At 41.8% G+C, this 18,953-nt stretch overlaps 1 protein-coding gene and 1 long non-coding RNA gene across 8 annotated transcripts in view; one reads left to right on the plus strand and one right to left on the minus strand.

The window, feature by feature from the left end:
- Positions 1 to 14,849, plus strand: part of LOC144770776 (uncharacterized) — a 363,844-nt gene extending 348,995 nt beyond the window's left edge. For both annotated transcript variants that reach the window (XR_013599025.1, XR_013599026.1), the window contains one exon: positions 13,413 to 14,849. This is a non-coding gene — a long non-coding RNA (uncharacterized LOC144770776). The remainder of the gene's footprint in view (positions 1 to 13,412) is intronic.
- LOC144770775 (phospholipase A2 inhibitor and Ly6/PLAUR domain-containing protein-like) overlaps positions 1 to 18,953 on the minus strand; it is a 1,602,193-nt gene that overhangs the window by 551,878 nt on the left and 1,031,362 nt on the right. The window lies entirely within an intron of this gene.

The following is an 18,953-nucleotide window of genomic DNA, read 5'->3' on the forward strand; positions in this document are numbered from 1 at the left end:
AAGACATAAGCTTCCTGTCGGTAAAATGACAGAGAGTGATGAAGAAAGAGAGGCAATTAGATTAGCTACTGAAATAGCAGCAGCTGATACTACAGCACTCGATGCAGACCCGGATATAATACTCATCCAGGTCGCCAAAAGGAGAGCTATAACTCTAAAACTTATAGAAAATGGACTGACACCTAGAGGTGGCACAGTCATATTCGTAATCGAGGCACACGAATATCGGCAGACAGAGGTATACTATACATGGATAAATTTTCCAGCAGCAAATGCTGTAACAAAGTACTTCCACTATTACAAAGTAGAGGAACCTCCTAATGAGTACACTCCTTTCGAGGAGGTGGAAGTACCACTCAAATTCCAAGAGCATTTGCTCTTATTTGATGGCGCCCTAATACATAACAATCACATTACAAGGCTCGGTCCTTTAGGAAGACCAGGAGCAACGTGGCCGGTCCTAGCCGGATACACACCACATCCAGACATCGAAAGAATGCCTGCAGCAGAGCTGTTAATACAGCTAAAACAACTACTAAAAATTCACAGACAATTAGTTCAGTATGTAATGCGGACTTCAACAATTCAGCCAGCGATTAAACTTCCACAGCTGACCCCTCACCAGGGGAACACAAATAAAATCACACCACAGAACATCCAATCCTGCCTAGGTAAGGTTCCAGCTAAACGGGAACAAATACCATTCTGGTTGGCACAGAAAATTACCCAAATAGAGGCGGTGTTTCCTGACACCACCCCATTAGAAAAACACAGGATTCTGACTATATGTCTCCCAATGGGAATCGCACCACACATTGAGGACTGTGACACTTGGGGTACAGTCTTTGCTTCCATCTACACAAAAACGCACGGTGTCCCATCCATTTCGGTGATACCAGATGTGCTAAAACAAATTCAAGATGAATACGGTCCAGAACCTGCTTTAACTCTTGGTATGAAATTACTGAAAGACTTCAAGCAGGTCTCGGCTATATTATTAGCCAACATAAAAGGTGAGGCAGCAAACGTGGCGATCCGCCAGAGGTTAAAAGAGACAGATATAGCAGACCAACCAGCTGAAATTGCCAGAATCATAGAAAAACTGAATCATATGAAGAACTAGGCAGAGATAGTCTAGGTGGAATACCAGTAAAACCGCAACTGACTACAAGTCCAGAAAAAATATTTTTTAATAATAATTCACCAAAAAAGAACTGGGATGGAAATAAACAATCCAATCCTGAAGAAAAGAAATTCCAGTCCAGAGGAAGGTCTCCTAGGCGAAGAGAGAAATCTCCAAACCCGAGACAAAGGTCACCTCAGAGTGAACCCTCTGGGAATAGATATAACCTTAGAAATAGGGATAATATTAAAAAACCTGATAGATATCAAGACATTGATACACGTCCCTCTCAATCTTTTCAGAATTCCTCGCAGAAATCGGAAAGAAGAGGACGATCAGAAGAGCACGCCAAGTCCAAAGACAAGGAACCTGCTCAACTGAAAAAGAAATCACAATTTCCAAAAAAGAAGGTAGCCAGTATCAAGGTAGTTAACAATGCCGAGAATACTGAGGACACAACTGAAAAACGGAGAATGGGCTCAGACAATGCTAGACAGCGCAGCAGAGGTGAGCATAGCTCGCAAAGTCCTTATGAATCATCTGGAGACAGTGGACACGAATGAATATCTTCAAGTGGAAACTGCAGATACCAGAGTTAGCAAGCCCCACAAAATATACGAGATAACATTACGTATAGAGGGAGATAAGACTAGGAAAATAAGGGGACTATTTTGGGATAACCTATCCAAGGGCTATGACATCCTTCTAGCTGAAAAAGACTGGCCACCAGAGTTTGTCAGGGAATGCCCTCATGGCGAAGAAGTAATTATGCCTGCCTTCTCGAATCAAATACCGATTCATAAAAAATACACACTTGCTAGAAAGTGGGCAGTGGCCTTAGCACCTGCTTTATATAAAAATCATGTAGGATGGGATGAGGATTCTCCTCCTCACAAAATCCAGTTAAAATCACAACCTACTGCACAAAGGCAGTACCCAATTAAGCAAGAAGCTAAAAAACAAGTAAATGAAATACTAGATCAGCTAGAATACCAAGGGGTGATTGAAACTTGCACCTCACAAATGAACAATCCTTTATTTCCGGTCTCCAAACCAGACAATTCGTACCGTCTAGTTTTGGATTACCGACACCTTAACACATGTTGCAAAACTTTTGCAGTGCAAAACTCACACAGTGCTGCACTAATGAATAACATAGTGCGCAAAAAATACAAAACAACCTTGGACATCTCCAACGGATTCTTTTGTCAAAACATAGCACCAGAGAGCAGATATTTAACTGCATTCTCAGTAAATGGCACTCAAAAACAATTCTGTCGGTTAGCCCAGGGGTACAAGAACAGCCCGGGGGTATTCTCAGCGAGAGTAACAGAATTACTACAACTATATGATGATGAAGCATTATCTTATGTCGATGACATTTACTTAACAGATGATGACCTGGAAACTCACTTGAAAAGAGTGAACACCATAATACTTGGTTTCGCTGCAGAGGGTTACAAATTCAACTTCAAAAAGTCCAGAATTGCCCATCTGACGGTCCTATTCTTAGGATATGAGTTATCAAGTGAAGGCAAGAGCCTGGCAGACAATTTCCTAGAGAAATGTGCCGTAATCCAAGCTCCTAAAACACTAAAAAACCTACAGTCAATTCTAGGCTTCCTAAATTTCGGAAGAACTTACATTGCAAATTACGCAGAAAGGGTCAAACCCCTTTACGATCTAATTAAACCAGACTTTAAAAGATCCAGTTGGACTCAAGCACACACAGAAATTTTGAGATCCTTACAAACAGACATGCTAATTAAAACAAAATTAGAAACCCGTGATAATACACGCAACCTTGTGATCCGAGTCATCCCAGGGAGATGCGGATTCACATACCTAACCTCTAATGAGGGAGATAAGGTACCAATTGCATTCAAATCACATTTGTACACAAAAGCTGAACAGAGATTCAACAACAAAGGAAAAATTGTTCAAGCAGTTCAAACCGCAATAGCTAGAGAAAAAGACATAGCTGACGGTAGACATATCACAGTCAGAACAGCAGAATCAGCTTTTGAGGCATTAACAACACCGTGTAATTTACCAACAACAACATTGGATCCAGAATGGTTACAATGGGTAAATTCAATCACAACGGACAAAGTATATTACTTCTTTGATCCAGAACTAGAAGAATTAAAAAATCTAAAATATGAAAAAACGTATCCTCTGCCAATCGACATTCTGCCTCTACGACATTACGCCTGTGTAATCTATACAGACGGACATGCTCAACCCTCCGTTTGGGGAGAACATGCATACAATCCCACATGTGAGATTACAAAAGAAGTGTGGCACGGAGGTAAACTAAGACCTCTATTAACAAAATCACACTCAGTAGAAACTAATTCAGAACTACAAACTGAAATATTAGCTTTGAAAATGGCGCTAGATAATGCGGATCGCGAATTCCCGACACTTATAGTGTCAGATTCATATTTCTGCGTCAAAGCATATAACAAGGATTTGCAGACCTGGATTCAGAACGATTACAAAGATGACACGGATGCACCAATAAAGCAGAGACTGCTCTGGGAACAGGTAGCTCTTTTGAAAAAAGAACTACCAAAGACTCACGTGACACACTCACTGAGTCACCAGCGTGATGGCGTTCACGTTGTAGGGAATTCATTGGCTGAAACAGCCGCAGCGGCAGCCAGTAAACCGGCTCCCGTAGATCGAAAAAAGCGTACATTAAAATACATTGACGGCGAAACATTGCTGGCAGTAAAAACGTCATCAAAAGGCGACTGCTCGGCGTTACCGATCAACTATCCACTCAATTACACATACATCATAGATGCAAACTCCATTCCTTTTGCTCGAATCCCTGGAGTGGGGGATAGAGTGATTCCAAACATGGACAGGAGAAACTTGTTAATCGCAGACGCACACATGGGCGAGGGTCTCAGACACCTTAAATTAAAAGATTCTCTGGAAGAATTACAATCACGGTACTGGTGGCCAGGCATGAGCCTGCACTACACCATGTTTGTAAAAAACTGCCCAAACTGCAACAGAGATCGCAGTGGGGAGAGAAGCAGTTTAATACCTCGTCGTATCAAGGCAGATAACATCACCACTAAAAAGAATGGCTTGCGATTAACATATACAGGCTAGTTCCCACTTATAATGTAGATCCACAGCACTCGGCTGACGTCCGGACTGTTATACAAGATTTGCGAGTCTAAATGGCATATACGCTAAGAGCATGCTACGTTCGACCATTGTTTTCACTCAGGCAATCCAGCCTGGGGGGGAAAGAATGGCCAAATGAGCACAGCCCAGCGGGAATCTTCGCACTTCCTTCCTGAGGGTATGGGATGGTGTAAAGAAAAAACCAAGACAGAAAGCAATCTATAATAGAAAGGATATTAGGTTTGGGAGCTGGGTGGGTCAAACATCTAATAAGTGTCCAACGTAGTCTTAATAACTTGCCAAGAAATTCTCTGAAGGGATTCAGTCCGTACGAATTATTGTTCGGAACTAGGATGTTGATCTCTGACCTTGATAGTCAGACTTCAGTGGTAACAGAAAAAAGCTTTGATGTCAAAGACCGTTTGGCTATTTTGCAGGACTTAAACAAAACAAGAAAAGACCTGAGCAACATACAGTTGAAAGAACAGCCAACGACCACTGAAGAATCACCACCTGTCCCAGCAAGACCTGTCTGGATTCCAAAAGTCGGGGATCTAGTCAGGGAGAAGATCGCGGTGAAGAAGGAATTTGGGCCTTCTTACAGAAAAGCAGTTCCTGTATTGTCTGTCAACGGGACAAGATCAGTTGTACTACCGCCACTTGCTGGAAAAAAGGAGAACCGAGTTGTATCCATCGACCTGGTAAAACCACAACATGTGGCCGATAACAAACAGTAGGCCAAGTGGACTCCCAATAAGTAGCAGAACACCAAGGTTTGCTACCAGTACAGAGGTCCTATCAAAGAGGCTCATCACATTCGAAACGCCTACGGAAGAACAACAAGGACTATGCAACAATGCAATAGAACTTAGACCTCTGAAAACCCAAATAAAGACATTTAGCAGAGACACACCAATCTATACAGAAGTACCAAGTGAAAATGCAAGAAACAAAAATCATGAACCAATTGGAACAATTGACAGAACTGCATCCGGTTACTTCATCAACTTCGATGATTCCTCTGAAGGCTTCAGCGAACAAAAGACACAGCCATCATCAAAATCCTTTAAAGACAAAGCGAAGGAACTTTTAAAACAACTGAAAGAAACATATCTAGTTTCTCCATGGATTGAATTTTGGGTGGGTTTTGGTGCATTTATCCTCATACTTTGGCTCATCATGGTATTTACTTTGGGACGCTTCATTGAGGGAAAATATGCTAAAATGGACACAGCAAGTCAGAACATCAACTTGGTCCTCAAACCACACACATCTTCACACGTCAAGAAACGAGAACTTTCTTCAGAACTTTCTTCAGCCAACTTCACAGCAATTCCAATACCTGGTGGGGTAGCCTGGGACAACACTGACTATGAAATTTATGGTCCGGTCGAGATCCTGAAATATCCACACCAAATCAAGATCTCCTTGAGTGATTTTGCAAAACCAAACTCATTTGCTGATGATTGGGACTTTGAAAGTATAAACAATATGATGTCTGACTTAGTAATGTCTGCTAAATTTACAAAACATGATTATTTGCAGGGTTCTACAAATTATGACAGCATGTACTGCTATAACCATTATGGTAACCATTTCTTGCATAAATCTGCACAACCTAGAAATGTTTTAAATTTTAATCAATGGGAACATTGTGCTACACCTCCAAAAGGGAGCTCTAGAACCGTATATGGCAAATATTCATATTTTTCAGGTTTTAACATAACTAATGCTGAAACATTTTATTACAAATTGTCAAACAAGACAGGGATGAAAACCATGATAACCAACACAAAATTGATATATTCAGACTCTTTCTTTGAAAAAATGAATACTTTTGGATTTGATTATTGGGACAAACATGTTGATTTGAAAAGTGTTTGGGGTACAAAAGAATGGCAAGTACAGGGTTTAGAAGCTTTGTTTAGAGCCTGCATGATCCCAGAACAAATGATATTTTTAAATGACACCGTTCAACAAACCACCTGTCTTGGCTTAGCCAAAATCAAAGATTTAAATAACCTGTCTATTCCAAAGCCAACAATGTTTAGCAATAACTCTGAAACAGATGAAGAAATAGACATAAACCATATACTTAACCAAAACAGAACACATCCTGATTGGAAACAATGGTTGATCTGGCCCACAGATACAAATAACTGTCGAGATAGATTCCTGAATAAAACACAGGGTTTCAAAATGACCAGGCCAGACCCTAGATATCCCCAAAGACATCACCCAGGGATAATAACAACCTACAGTGTGGGCAAATTATGCCTTCAATGGCTACAAACTTCCACACTGCCTGAAATTAAGCAACACCTAACTTTACTTACTGATGGTGCTGACTTGCGTGATTTCATAATGGGACCACGCAAACAGCGTCAAAAGCGTTTCATAGCAGCCTCTGTATATGCAGCATACAATGAGGCCTGGAAGGTTACTCAAATTGAGACAGCAGAAAGAATACGGGAAATTGACCGTATTAATTTGGAAAAATCACTTTCTGTAGTGGACAATGGGTTAATGACTCTGTCCTCCAGAATTTTTTCATTGGACAGCATTGTGTCATCAGCAATCGATATATTATCGCAAGACTTACTGTTATTACAACATGATCAGTCACAATTGCGTTCTATTGTACAGCTTGGCTGGACGTTACAAAATCTGCGTTCAGGCTATGTGCCTTGGCGTTTAATCAACACAACGTCACTATTCGAAATCTTTAACCTTACTGATAGACAAATCGGTATGGCTCAGAAGGGTGCTGATTATACAATCTTGAGCATTGAAAACTAAAAAGATTACCGTTGACAATGTCAGAACGACCTGTCAGTGAATGGATAATCCACGGAATCATAAATATTCCAATCTCAACCTTCAGGTTTCAATACTGCCAAAAATATATACAGGCTGGCATGTACGAGAAATTGGGAAAGGGGTACCTTAAAACAACATGGAACCTGCCCTATTCACATGCATGTGTCAGTAACAAAGGACAGAAAGTGTTTCTTAGTGGCAACAATTGTGCTATGTCACTAAGCGGCACGCTTCTGTGTAACGGTATTAGTTTGCACGGAGCCTGTGAAGGGAATTCATACAACCTTTCATGTCACCAGCAAGGCGCACCTGCAACTGAAATAGAACCATTCTTTCAAAGACTCTATAATGGGAGTTACATTCTTATTGTAGACCGCAGATGCTGTAGTCTTATGCCCGGGACTCCTTATCTCGTCACTACGACGGCGAAGGTCAAGTGCTGTGGACGTTCTTTGTTTCCCAGCTCCTTTCCAGACAGGGAGGCAAGGGTATGGCCCGGATTGAAGATTACTTCTATTCGAATAGACACTTTAAGCAGAATGAAAACAGTGCTTCTTCAGACGCCTACAAGGCTCACGTCATCTAAAGAAACGTATGATCTACAAGTCGCAAGGACGACTGCAGAGATACATACATTATTATCAACTAATTCCCCCGTACATTTCGCGGAAATCCTGAGCGAAATCTTAAATATTTCTGATACCACAGGGGTCTCAAAGGTATTTAAGACAGTATTTTCGATGGCATTAACACCATTCAAAGCCATACTGGGTATTTTTCCAGACTTCGTCCATTCGATTTTTGGCGGACTTCCCCTGATCCTAGGACTAATTGCAGGAATCCTATTCCTAGTCCTTATTTTTCGTTATGGCAACCCATGTCACAGATCAAAATCTCACGACAATGGAAGATACGATCCTAGCCATTGGATACCGGGACCGGATATCAAAAATCCTGGGACTATCCCGGCTTAGAGACCTAAACATGACTTGGTTTCTATCATTTCGACCAATGTGGCAAAGGTGTGTTTTACCTGTACTAAGGTGTCTGCTATGCGGAGAAGAATGCGTGTTAGACACCTGTCTGACGCTACAATCGGATGCGCCGGTGGATGCAGATACACTGTTGGTTCCTACCAAGGTTCACGCACTGTGCTGCCCTCAAAGGCTGCCAATTCTGATGACGGCATTCCTGGAATCTTCACCACTGCGATTGAAGAGTAGTGAAGTTCAAGATGAAAGCAGCATCGAACAGGTACGACCTTCTGTCAGCAATGCAAATCAGAATGTCAATGGAGACAATCATGCGCATGAATGCATGGTTACCCCTATTTCCGACTTAGAGGAACTTTCCCATGAAGCTGTTGACAGTTTTTTCGAAAGCCTGAATGATATGATGTTCTCTCCGGAACAGAAATAGAGACTTTTGAGTAAACTCGCACACGGCGTTCCCTGAATTCGGCCTTCAACTTTAAAAATAAAGTCACATGAACAATTACAATCCAGTTCACGGACAGCAACTTTTTTCAGCAAGCCCCTAAAATATTTTTCTATATATTTTTTCCCGGGACACTGATTTTCTGCTTAAAGTAAGAGACTATTCCTAGAGAACTAAGATTTCTATTTTAGATACTTTATAGACTTTATAGACTTTAGCTGCCCGCTGGTATGTTCACAATAGATTTTATGTGATGAAATGGTTTCGACTTTTTTTCTGTATAGCCATATTAAGAGCCATTTCATGTGTATTTCTCATATACCAACAAGCAATAATGCATAACAATGCGTGTTTACTTTTGCATTTAATTCATAGCTTAAGTGCATACAATATATATGACTGCAATTTTTCAGTATATTTGAAAATTTCGAAATGCATTTTGTGTATTTTGGGGTGGTAAGGTATACACTATACTCTATAGTATGTTGTACTATGTTATACTATGCATAGATTAGTAGATATGACCATAGTTAGCGTGGAGTGGGTGTCGTGTATTTCTATAGGTTCTGAATCGATCCCCCTATTCCTGACCCTATTCTGGTTAAACTTACTAGCTAGTTAACTAACAGTCAGCCAATGAGGCAAGAAATTCCCCATGATGCAGATACCGTTATCTGACGCAGTCACACTACGGCACAGGAACGTGTTATCTGATTAGGTCATAACGCTTGAGATCTAATTAGACAAGCGATATTCCTCCAGCCCCTGATAAGGCATACGACGTTCTCATAACAAATCAAACCTATGACAACCTGGATAATCCGTGCGGCCATTGTTTTGATTTCACAGAGAACTTTAGTAAAGAATGTGCTAACGAGCAAGTCGTATGACATCTTTATTGACGTACCTATGTCCATCCTTACGTCAATCCCGGCACCTTTAAGGTATAAATATTGCCGACCTTGCCCTATGCAAACACACGCGTGGTGACAAGACGGAGCAGCCATACTTGCCGAAGCCGAGAGCAGAAGCAGACCCCGCAGGCAGCAGCCCCGCCTTCCTGACGCGCTGAGAGACGCGCTGCTATCTCAAGCCGAGAGACCCAGCACCGGCGCTTCTGGGCAGCCCTCGCAGGCAGCCTGGAATATCGAGAGCAGAGAAAGAGATACCATTCCTCATTCATCCTAAATTCCAGGTACAGAACTGAATAACCCCTCCTAGAGAATTCTTTAGTTATTCACTTGGCAAAAACAAACTTAAACTAAACTGTAACTTTCTATTCCCGCCCACGCATTAGACTTAGGTCAGGTACACGGGGTAGGCGTATTTAGAAACACCAGTTGAGTACGTTTAGTCAAATGTATATATGTATGTAAATATATTTTATTCATTTTAAACATCATATGGCTCAGAAACCATATCAATGTTTTTACAGTATTATTTTATACTATTGCTTCTAATGTATGCACTTTACTTAACTATAAATATTGCAATAATATCGATCCATTTCTCTTGTACGAGAAAAGAGACTGATCAATAAATAACATCTTTATTGAACACGCCCGTCTCTTCCTTTTCTCTACATTCTGATGAGACTAAGAATGCACGTACTGACTGAGTAAAATAATTGCCTTGTGCTCACACGACTCTCGAGATTGACTCTTGATTAGGGGAGAGCAAAGTTGTCATGTTCTATGGTTGTCAGAAACTAAATCCCTTCTTGTCTAATCAGGGGAGTTAATCCTTCCTTGAACATTCGAGAAAGTTTCTAGCGAACTCTGAGCTTAGCTGGCAAACCCAAAAATTAAGTCTAGTATCGACAGTAGTAGACCTAGTTAACGTCTGGCCTAGGCCTTTACTGCTGTAGGCACTATTCCAATGCGCAGAGCCTATTGGGAAAATAGGAGCTACACTACAGGTTGGTCGATCAAAGCTGGCGTGTGGGAGTGTAGAAGTTGAGGCGGCTGTTGAGGTATCTTGGGCCTTGGTTGTGGAGAGCTTTGTGTGCGTGGGTGAGGAGACGGAAGGTGATTCTCTTGTTGACCCGAAGCCAGTGCAGGTCTCTTAGGTGTCCGGAAATGTGGCTGTGTCGTGGGATGTCGAGGATGAGTCTTGCTGAGGCGTTCTGGATCCGCTGGAGTCTCTTCTGGAATTTGGCGGTGGTTCCGGTGTAGAGGGAGTTGCCGTAGTCCAGTCGGCTGGTGACGAGGGCCTGGGTGACCGTCTTCCTGGTCTCGGTGGGGATCCACCTGAAGATCTTACGTAGCATGCACAGGATGTTGAAGCATGACAAGGAGACGGCGTTGACTTGTCTGGTCATGGAGAGGGAGGAGTCCAGGATGAAGCCCAGATTGCGTGCGTGGTCTGTGGGTTTGGGTGCGCTGCCCAGGGCGGTGGGCCACCATGAGTTGTCCCAGGCGGAGGGTGACGGGCCTAGGATGAGGACTTCCGTCTTGTCTGAGTTCAGTTTCAGGCGGCTGTTCATCATCCACTCGGCTACGTCTGTCATCCCTTCGCGTAGGTTGGCTCTGGCGGTGGCGGGGTCGCTGGTGAGGGAGAGGATCAGCTGGGTGTCGTCGGCGTAAGAGATGATGTTGAGGTTGTGTTGGCGTGCGATGGCCGCGAGGGGGCTCATGTAGACGTTGAAGAGGGTGGGGCCGAGCGAGGAGCCTTGAGGAACGCCGCAGATGACTTCAGTGGCTTCTGATCTGAACGGGGGGAGGCGGACTCTCTGTGTCCTTCCGGCGAGGATGGTGATGATCCAATCTAGTGCCTTCTCTTGGATTCCGACCTTGCTGAGGCGCTGCACTAGGGTGCGGTGGCAGACAGTGTCGAACGCTGCGGAGAGGTCCAGGAGGATGAGGGCCGCAGTTTCTCCGTTGTCGAGCAGGGCTCGGATGTCATCGGTGGCTGCGATGAGGGTGGTCTCAGTGCTGTGGTTGGCCTGGAAGCCGGACTGCGAGGGGTCGAGGGATCCATTCATCTCGAGAAAGGCGGCAAGCTGCTTGTTGACGGTCTTCTCGATGACTTTGGCCGGGAACGGGAGGAGCGAGATGGGGCAGTAGTTTTTGAGTTCGGTGGGGTCCGCTGATGGTTTCTTCAGTAGAGCGCTGAGTTCGGCGTGCTTCCAACTCTCTGGGAAGGTAGCGGTGGTGAAGGAGGTGTCGATGTTGTCTCGCAGGTGGGGTGCGATGACAGCGTTGGCCTTGTTGAAGATGTGGTGAGGGCAGGGGTCGGTTGGGGATCCGGAGTGGATGGAGTTCATCGTGCGGATGGTGTCTTCGGTGGTGATCGGGGTCCAGGCGCGGAGGGTGGTGGTGGGGGTAGTTGGTGCGGTCATAGGGTGCGTCAGTTGTGTGCTGAAGCTGTTGTGTATGTCTGCGATCTTGCTGTGGAAGTAGGAGGTGAGGGAGTTGCAGAGGTCTTGTGATGGGGTGGTGTCGTTGTTTCCGGCGTTGGGATTGGAGAGCTCTTTGACGATGTTGAAGAGTGCCTTGCTGTTGTGTGCGTTTTTGTCCAAGCGTTCCTTGAATGCGGTTTTCTTGGTGGTATGGATCAGTTGGTGGTGTTTTCGGGTTGCGAGCTTGAGGGTGGTCATGTTGTCTGGTGTAGGGTCTCTGCGCCAGGCTCGCTCGAGGGCACGGCAGTTCTTCTTGGAGCTCTTGAGTTCGTCGGTGAACCAAGGTGCTTTCTTACTGCCGGGACTGCTGGGCGGGGTCCTCAGTGGGGCGAGGTCATCTGCGCAGTTGCTGATCCACTTCGTGAGGTTGTTGGCGGCCTGGCTGGAGTTCGCAGAGCTGGCGGGGGGGTCTTGGCTCAGGACTGCGGCGAGCTGGTCGGCTGTGATCTTGTACCAGTTTCTGCGTGGGACCTGTTGCTGGTGGTGGTGGATCGTGTTCTTATTGAAGCTGAAGTGGACGCAGCTGTGGTCCGTCCAGTGGAGTCCGGTGGCGTGGCTAAAGGCGATGTGCTTGCTGGATGAGAAGATGGGGTCGAGTGTGTGTCCGGCGTAGTAAGCTATGTAAATAGTTTTTATGCACCAGGTAAGAGTTTGATGCAAGTATACAGAGCTGGCCACTTTCTTTAAGGTGACTGTGTACGACACGATGTATATGCTGTAGACACTTGTACGCAGGTGGTGTGTGATCCTGGGTGGATTGCCTCAGCGCCAACCCTCATCTGGAGGTCCCAGAATATCAAACGCAGAATGTACATGTATAAGCAGTATCCAAAATGGATAGAGCACTGCACAGATCTTCTGGACTTGTTTTGTGCTTAATATTACACACTATGGCAGCGGGTGCCTCTTTATCTGACCGTTACATACAGACAGGCGTGGACGCTCACACCCACCACCCATACCACCCCTTTCCACCCCTGCCACCCAAGGTGGAACGCCTGCCTGCCACTGGCGCCTAGAGAAGAGAGCAGTTTTGTAAAATACGTACAGTTGTCAGACGTATAAAACAGCCAGCTTAGCGTTGCAAACATGATACAGCTAGTTTTATATATTGGAGAGGACTGCATTTACTTCGGAATTGTATCAATTCATACCTGTTTTTATGACGGCTTCAAAACACTGTGCAATGGTAACAAAACTTAAACACGCACACCTTCGCTTTTCCCAGGTTGGCTCTAACAAAGGTGATTTAGCGTGATGACGTTTTGTGGACTTAGCGCTAACCTTCATCCCTGGACTGTTGACAGCTATCTTACTTTATACGGCCTAGCGTCTGATACCTATTGAAACTGTTTTAAACTTCTTGTGTCCGAAATTCAAGCAGGTTATGTCATTTTTAGCTGGTACTCAAAAGCGTGTAAATGCATTAAAGTTTACGTGGTTTAGTATACGGCATAAATCAGAGTTTGACTTTCTTATTTACAGGCCGTGATAAAGAGGCTGCCTTTGGTGAAGGCTGACAATGAACCTGCTTCCTTCCAGTTGGAGCCCTTCTCCCTTTCGTCTGCAGACTCCTGTGTAGAGGACAAAGCCGGCCTGGGCAGTCTCCAGTCTTCATTCACAAGGCTGATGAGCGTTTGAGCAAAGCCCCTCTGTTGTTAGCACCAGATTGTCAAATTCAGCAGACCACGGCCAGCCTGAGCCGCTTATTTTGCCTACACTTTGTCTGGAGCTGTAACACACCCTTACTCCAGAAGCCCTCCACACCCAACGCAGCATGCATCAAGACAAGCTCTTCTATAAAACTCACTCAATTTTACCATACTGAAACTTGTCTAAAGCAGAGTTTATGGGTTTGAGACAGATCAGAATAAAAAGCATAGTCACATTTTGTAATCCCATATTGTCTAGCAGTAAATGAGATGGGATACTTAGCACAGAAACAAGTTAGATTCTGTTTGAAGATGGTAGTCTTCACAGCACTGCGCACAACGTGAACAAATGTTCATTATTTCTTCTCAAACTATCAGGAACAGCCAAGATTCCGAAGTTACGTAAATAATACTGTTAGCTAGTTTTCATGGCTGTAAAAATGTTTTTCCCCCTGCAGACAGGTCAAAGGTTAAACCATAGTGGGACTCTTTAGTACAGTCTGTCTTTTTCACAAAATATAGATAGGTGTTCTGCAGGGTCCCAAAAGCGAGACCTATTGGCTATCCCTATGCTTGTTCTTTTTCTTTGGAATCTCAACCTTGTCTTGATTTTTTTTCTTCTTTCCAACTTCAATACAGAGATTTTCATATTTTCGTTTTCGACCTACTACTTGCTTTTTATACAGGATATTCACCTAAATTGTGAGTATACAGTCTTCTCAACCAATTATACTCTCTTTCACAATTTGCACCTGCACTCATCTTTCTCTCATCAAAATCAATCAAATACAATCCAGATAAAGTTGTGAACGGGGACAATGCAACATATGCCATTCCCTCTTTAAACATGATACTGCCAATGTTTACCAAAGTGCTGTCTACACTTAAACCTTGAGATTTATGAATTGTCAACGCATATGCTAAAGAGAGAGGAAACTGTTTTCTATGAACATACAAATCTTTAACAAGCAAAAAAAGAACAGAATAACGTCCAATCTGTGTTACTTCTTCAATCTGATCAAATGTAATCTTTAAGAATTCAATTCCATCTCTATTTTGATAGTTAACAAAATCAACAACTTTTCCCCATTGCTCTATTTAGTAAACCTTTTTCCACATTCAAATTATGCCGTAAAATTACCCCACAGTTTTCAAATACATATAAATTCTTTTCTAAACCAGCAGTTTTAGATATAGATTTTTCCAAAGAATCCAAATTTGTTTTAAATTTTTCGGACAAAATAATAGTAATTTCTTCATGCTCTATTTTATCAATGACTTCCATTTTTATTATTTCTTGTTTTTCCAGCTTTAAAAGTTCTTCATTGAATGTAGAACAATCTCGCAGTGTTTGCATTAGGCAGATTTTAGATTTCTTTTCTCCAATTTTTTTGTATATTCTTTCCGAATAAACATTTTCATTTGGAAACACGTTTGTAAGTAGCCGACTTTGCAAATCTTCTTTTCCATGTTTTGTCAATACACCAATTCTTATTTTGTGGAGAATGGTTCCATAATCTTTACCACTTGCCTGTCGCATAATTTTTATAAGTTCTTTGTATTCAAAATATGACCAAATGCTGACATTTCCAATACTTACCAAAGATTTTCTGGTGTCTTCATGCAGAAGTCTTTTAAAAACTGGTTGCCCTTACTTCCCAAAGATTTTCTGGTGTCTTCATGCAGAAGTGTTTTAAAAACTGGTTGCCCTTTTACAGGAGTAAGTTTCAGAAGATCACTAAAAATTATCACAATTTCCTCCAAATAACACATCATTCGCTGTTTTTTAAATTTGCTATATTCTTCAATGCACAAAGGCAAGCATTAGGTTTGAGACCATGCTCACCTCATCAATAATCAGAAGTTTCATTTTTTTAGTACTCTTGAAACTTCCAAACAAGCTTCTCCAGAAAGCTTGTGATATTCCAACTTGTTTTCATGTTCAACAGGTAACATTAGTAAATGATGTAAGGTAATCCCCTTAATGTTGTGTGCTGCTAACCCACGTGGTATCAAATAGAAGTTACCTGGCCACTGAATCAATATCCTGCTAATTTATTGAGCAGATTGAAAATACAATACATTTAGTCATTGTATCATACTTTAGCAATTGTACCTTATTCAAATCACCTTTAAAAAAGCACTTATTCATACTTGGTGCATTAAAGGATTACACATTTCATTCTTCACTGCATATTATTCTGATCTCATAACAAAACATATATACATGAACAAATAACAAAAAAGCATTAAAATCAGATCACTGCATCAAATCTTTTGTGAATCTTTTCATTACACCAGTCTACACTGTAAACTGCCTGCTTGCGCTAAGACTATTTTCACTTTTAAGTTTTCAGAGCGCAATGGCAGACTCGCTACGGGCAAATAATACTTTTTCCGGTTCTCTCTCGGGGTATATTTGGTGTAATTACACCCTCACTAGAGTCCCAATCAATAAGAATCCCTCGTAGACAAATATGGAAAAGCCAAATCACCCTTAAACAGCAATTATTCATACTTGGTGCATACAAGGATTACACATTTCATTCTTCACTGCATAATTTTCTGATCTCATAACAAAACATATATATACATGAACAAATGACAAAAAACATTAGAATCAGATCACTGTATCAAATCTGTTGTGAATCTTATCATTACACCAGTCAATACTGTAAACTGCCTGCTTGCGCTAAGACTATTTTCACTTTTAAGTTTTCAGAGCACAATGGCAGACTCGCTACGGGGAAATAATACTTTTTCTGGTTCTCTCTCGGGGTATATTTTGTGTAATAACACCCTCACTAGAGTCCCAATCAATGTGAATCCCTCGTAGACAAATATGGAAAAACCGACGCGTTTCCAATCCCCCTCTGCCTTGGGGGATTATCATCAGGGCTGGACCACGGTGTAATCTCTGTGTTTAAAGAAATAAAATGGGGAGGGTAAAGAAACCAACCCCATAAATTAGAAATCTAATAGAACCCTTTTTCCTCTGCATGTAGTCAATTTTTGGGAAACAATTAAGGTACCTTATGTTCATCGACATAACTCACTCTTGTAGTATTTTTTTCTTCTGTGGCTGCTGTGTACCTAAACATATTCAGATAGATTGCACAAGTATACGAGTCTGTGATTTTCGGGCAATCATTATCACAATAGCTCTGTTGGAGACTTATTTAGTATCCTCACAAGTGTTTATTATTTGTTTCCAAAGCTTGTTTCCTTTTTGTTTCTCAAACAAATTGAAGATTTGTAGCTCCACCCTACAAAGATACATTGCGTTCAATTGTCTAATTTGTTGTCACAGCTAATTTTGCCATAGATAGAGCTTACTGAAGCATTTCTCTTACTTGGAAGTAGTTCCCTCTTCCTTCAATGGGTACTCCCCACTTTCGCGTCCTTCTTTTTTTTGGTGTTGTTAAGTTGTCAACTCTTTGCGCACGTAGTCTTGATGGCCTGACAAGAACAATTGAAACTGGCATCCAAATGCTCATTGCAATCTAGATTCCAATTGTTTATTTGCAACTAACAATCCTGTGTGCGTGTGTGCTCTCTTTAGAATGTCATTGGATTTGTTTGTTATACTTGCGACGTATACATTTCATTATTGCCTGCACTTTAGGTCGTATTCTCTTTTGTGTGGCCCCCTAATATGTCTGTCATGTTCAGTTGGGCTTTCAAAAGATTGTTAGGTATGAGCACTGCATTCTGGCTCCATTGTGCTATGCCTTTTTTCCGCTCAAACGCCCGTTTGTAACATTGCCATTATATCGGTTAAAGGCACATTTGTTTTTTTTAATCGTCTGTACAGAAGTTTCAGCACTCCATTGCGGCTCCATTCAAACTTGTTCAACGTCGCTCAAACATTCGTTAACACGGTACGTTGTGCGCACTGAATTGAGGCTCTATTCATACTGTTTTCACCGTCTCTCAAGCGCCCATTGTCTTCACAGGCAGCTTCTCGCTAAAACATTTTCCATTATCCTAGCGCTCCTCGGCCTTAACGCACCCATCTTTATTTAAATACAAAACGTTCAAGATGTTATCACACCAATTCTTTCAGCAGCTAGTTCCGCATAATCATTTCCAACCACTTACGTTATGGGGGCTTCATTTTAACCACAGTTGGAGCAGGTACAACACAAGATAAATGTGATTCAGTGGTTTTCTGTAAATAACTGGTCAAAACTTTAATTAAGAAACTTTTTACTGTACCAGCTTGACCACTGATATACATTTGAATAGGTTTAAAAGTTCTGCAGTTGCATTCTTTTTTCTCATGAAGTAAATCGTGGTCGATCTCTTCTGTCACTTGCGGATAAATTCTTTCTGTTCAATAGTTAGTTGCTCTTCCAAATTTCATAAGTCCATAATATTGTGTTGTGCTTGATGCATTGCTGTTTCCACTTCACTCATGGCGATTGCTGCTTCAATTTCAAGAGTTGGTTCTCCTAGTGGATCCTGACTCAGTGGAGCAGAACTTTGACTATCTTGAGAACTGTATCTACCAATCTCAGCTGCAATACTATCTTCCTGTTCAATTTCTTTATTCAACATTTGGAGATAATTTGGAAAAACTGTGCATGTAATGCTATCTTTACATGCGTTAAAATAATCTTCATAGCACTGAAAATCTACCAAGTAATTCCATTTCAGTATGCCAAGGCTTCAAGAGTTGCAGAAGTGCTAAATAGTAAAATTCCCATTTATCGGGAGTAATGCTACTCAGTTTCTCGTGATTAATTAGATTTCCTTTACTATGTTTCACCAAACATACTTCTGAACCAATCACTGCACATTTTTCTTCATTTATTTTCTCTGTAATATTTCTCTTAAAACTGTAATATTGCAGCACTTCTTACAGACATTTGTTTTCAAGATGAGAACTTTCATTTGGAAAGTACATATCCTCATGTTTGTTTAACAATATCTGTGCTATCCGCTTCATTTAATGCTAAATATTCAATTTCTTGCATAGATTTAAGTACTCAATTTCATGTTGCAGCAAGACCTAGACTAACCCAAATGATTCCTCCTGACTTTGAATATAAACTTGCAGAGGACAACCAATCCGAAAATTCGTAGGATCCAATATCTAGATGGGGCAACATCTTCAAACTAAAGCTGTACAATTTCTTACTAAGACTCTTCTCGTGGGAAATTTCTTCCCACATTTCTTTTAAATCGTCCTTTCTGATTTTGTTATGTATGACGTTACATACGAGCAACAGCAAAGGAATTATCCGCAACATACTGGATATCCATATTAGCATTCCACATCGACAAAATAACTGGATTATAATCATTCATATTCTTTGATTGTTCACTTCTTTTTAAATTGTAAGGATTGTTGAGAGATTTTCTAGTGATG

Source organism: Lissotriton helveticus, chromosome 7 (genome assembly GCF_964261635.1).
Source record: "Lissotriton helveticus chromosome 7, aLisHel1.1, whole genome shotgun sequence".
Taxonomy (NCBI): Eukaryota; Metazoa; Chordata; class Amphibia; order Caudata; family Salamandridae; genus Lissotriton; species Lissotriton helveticus.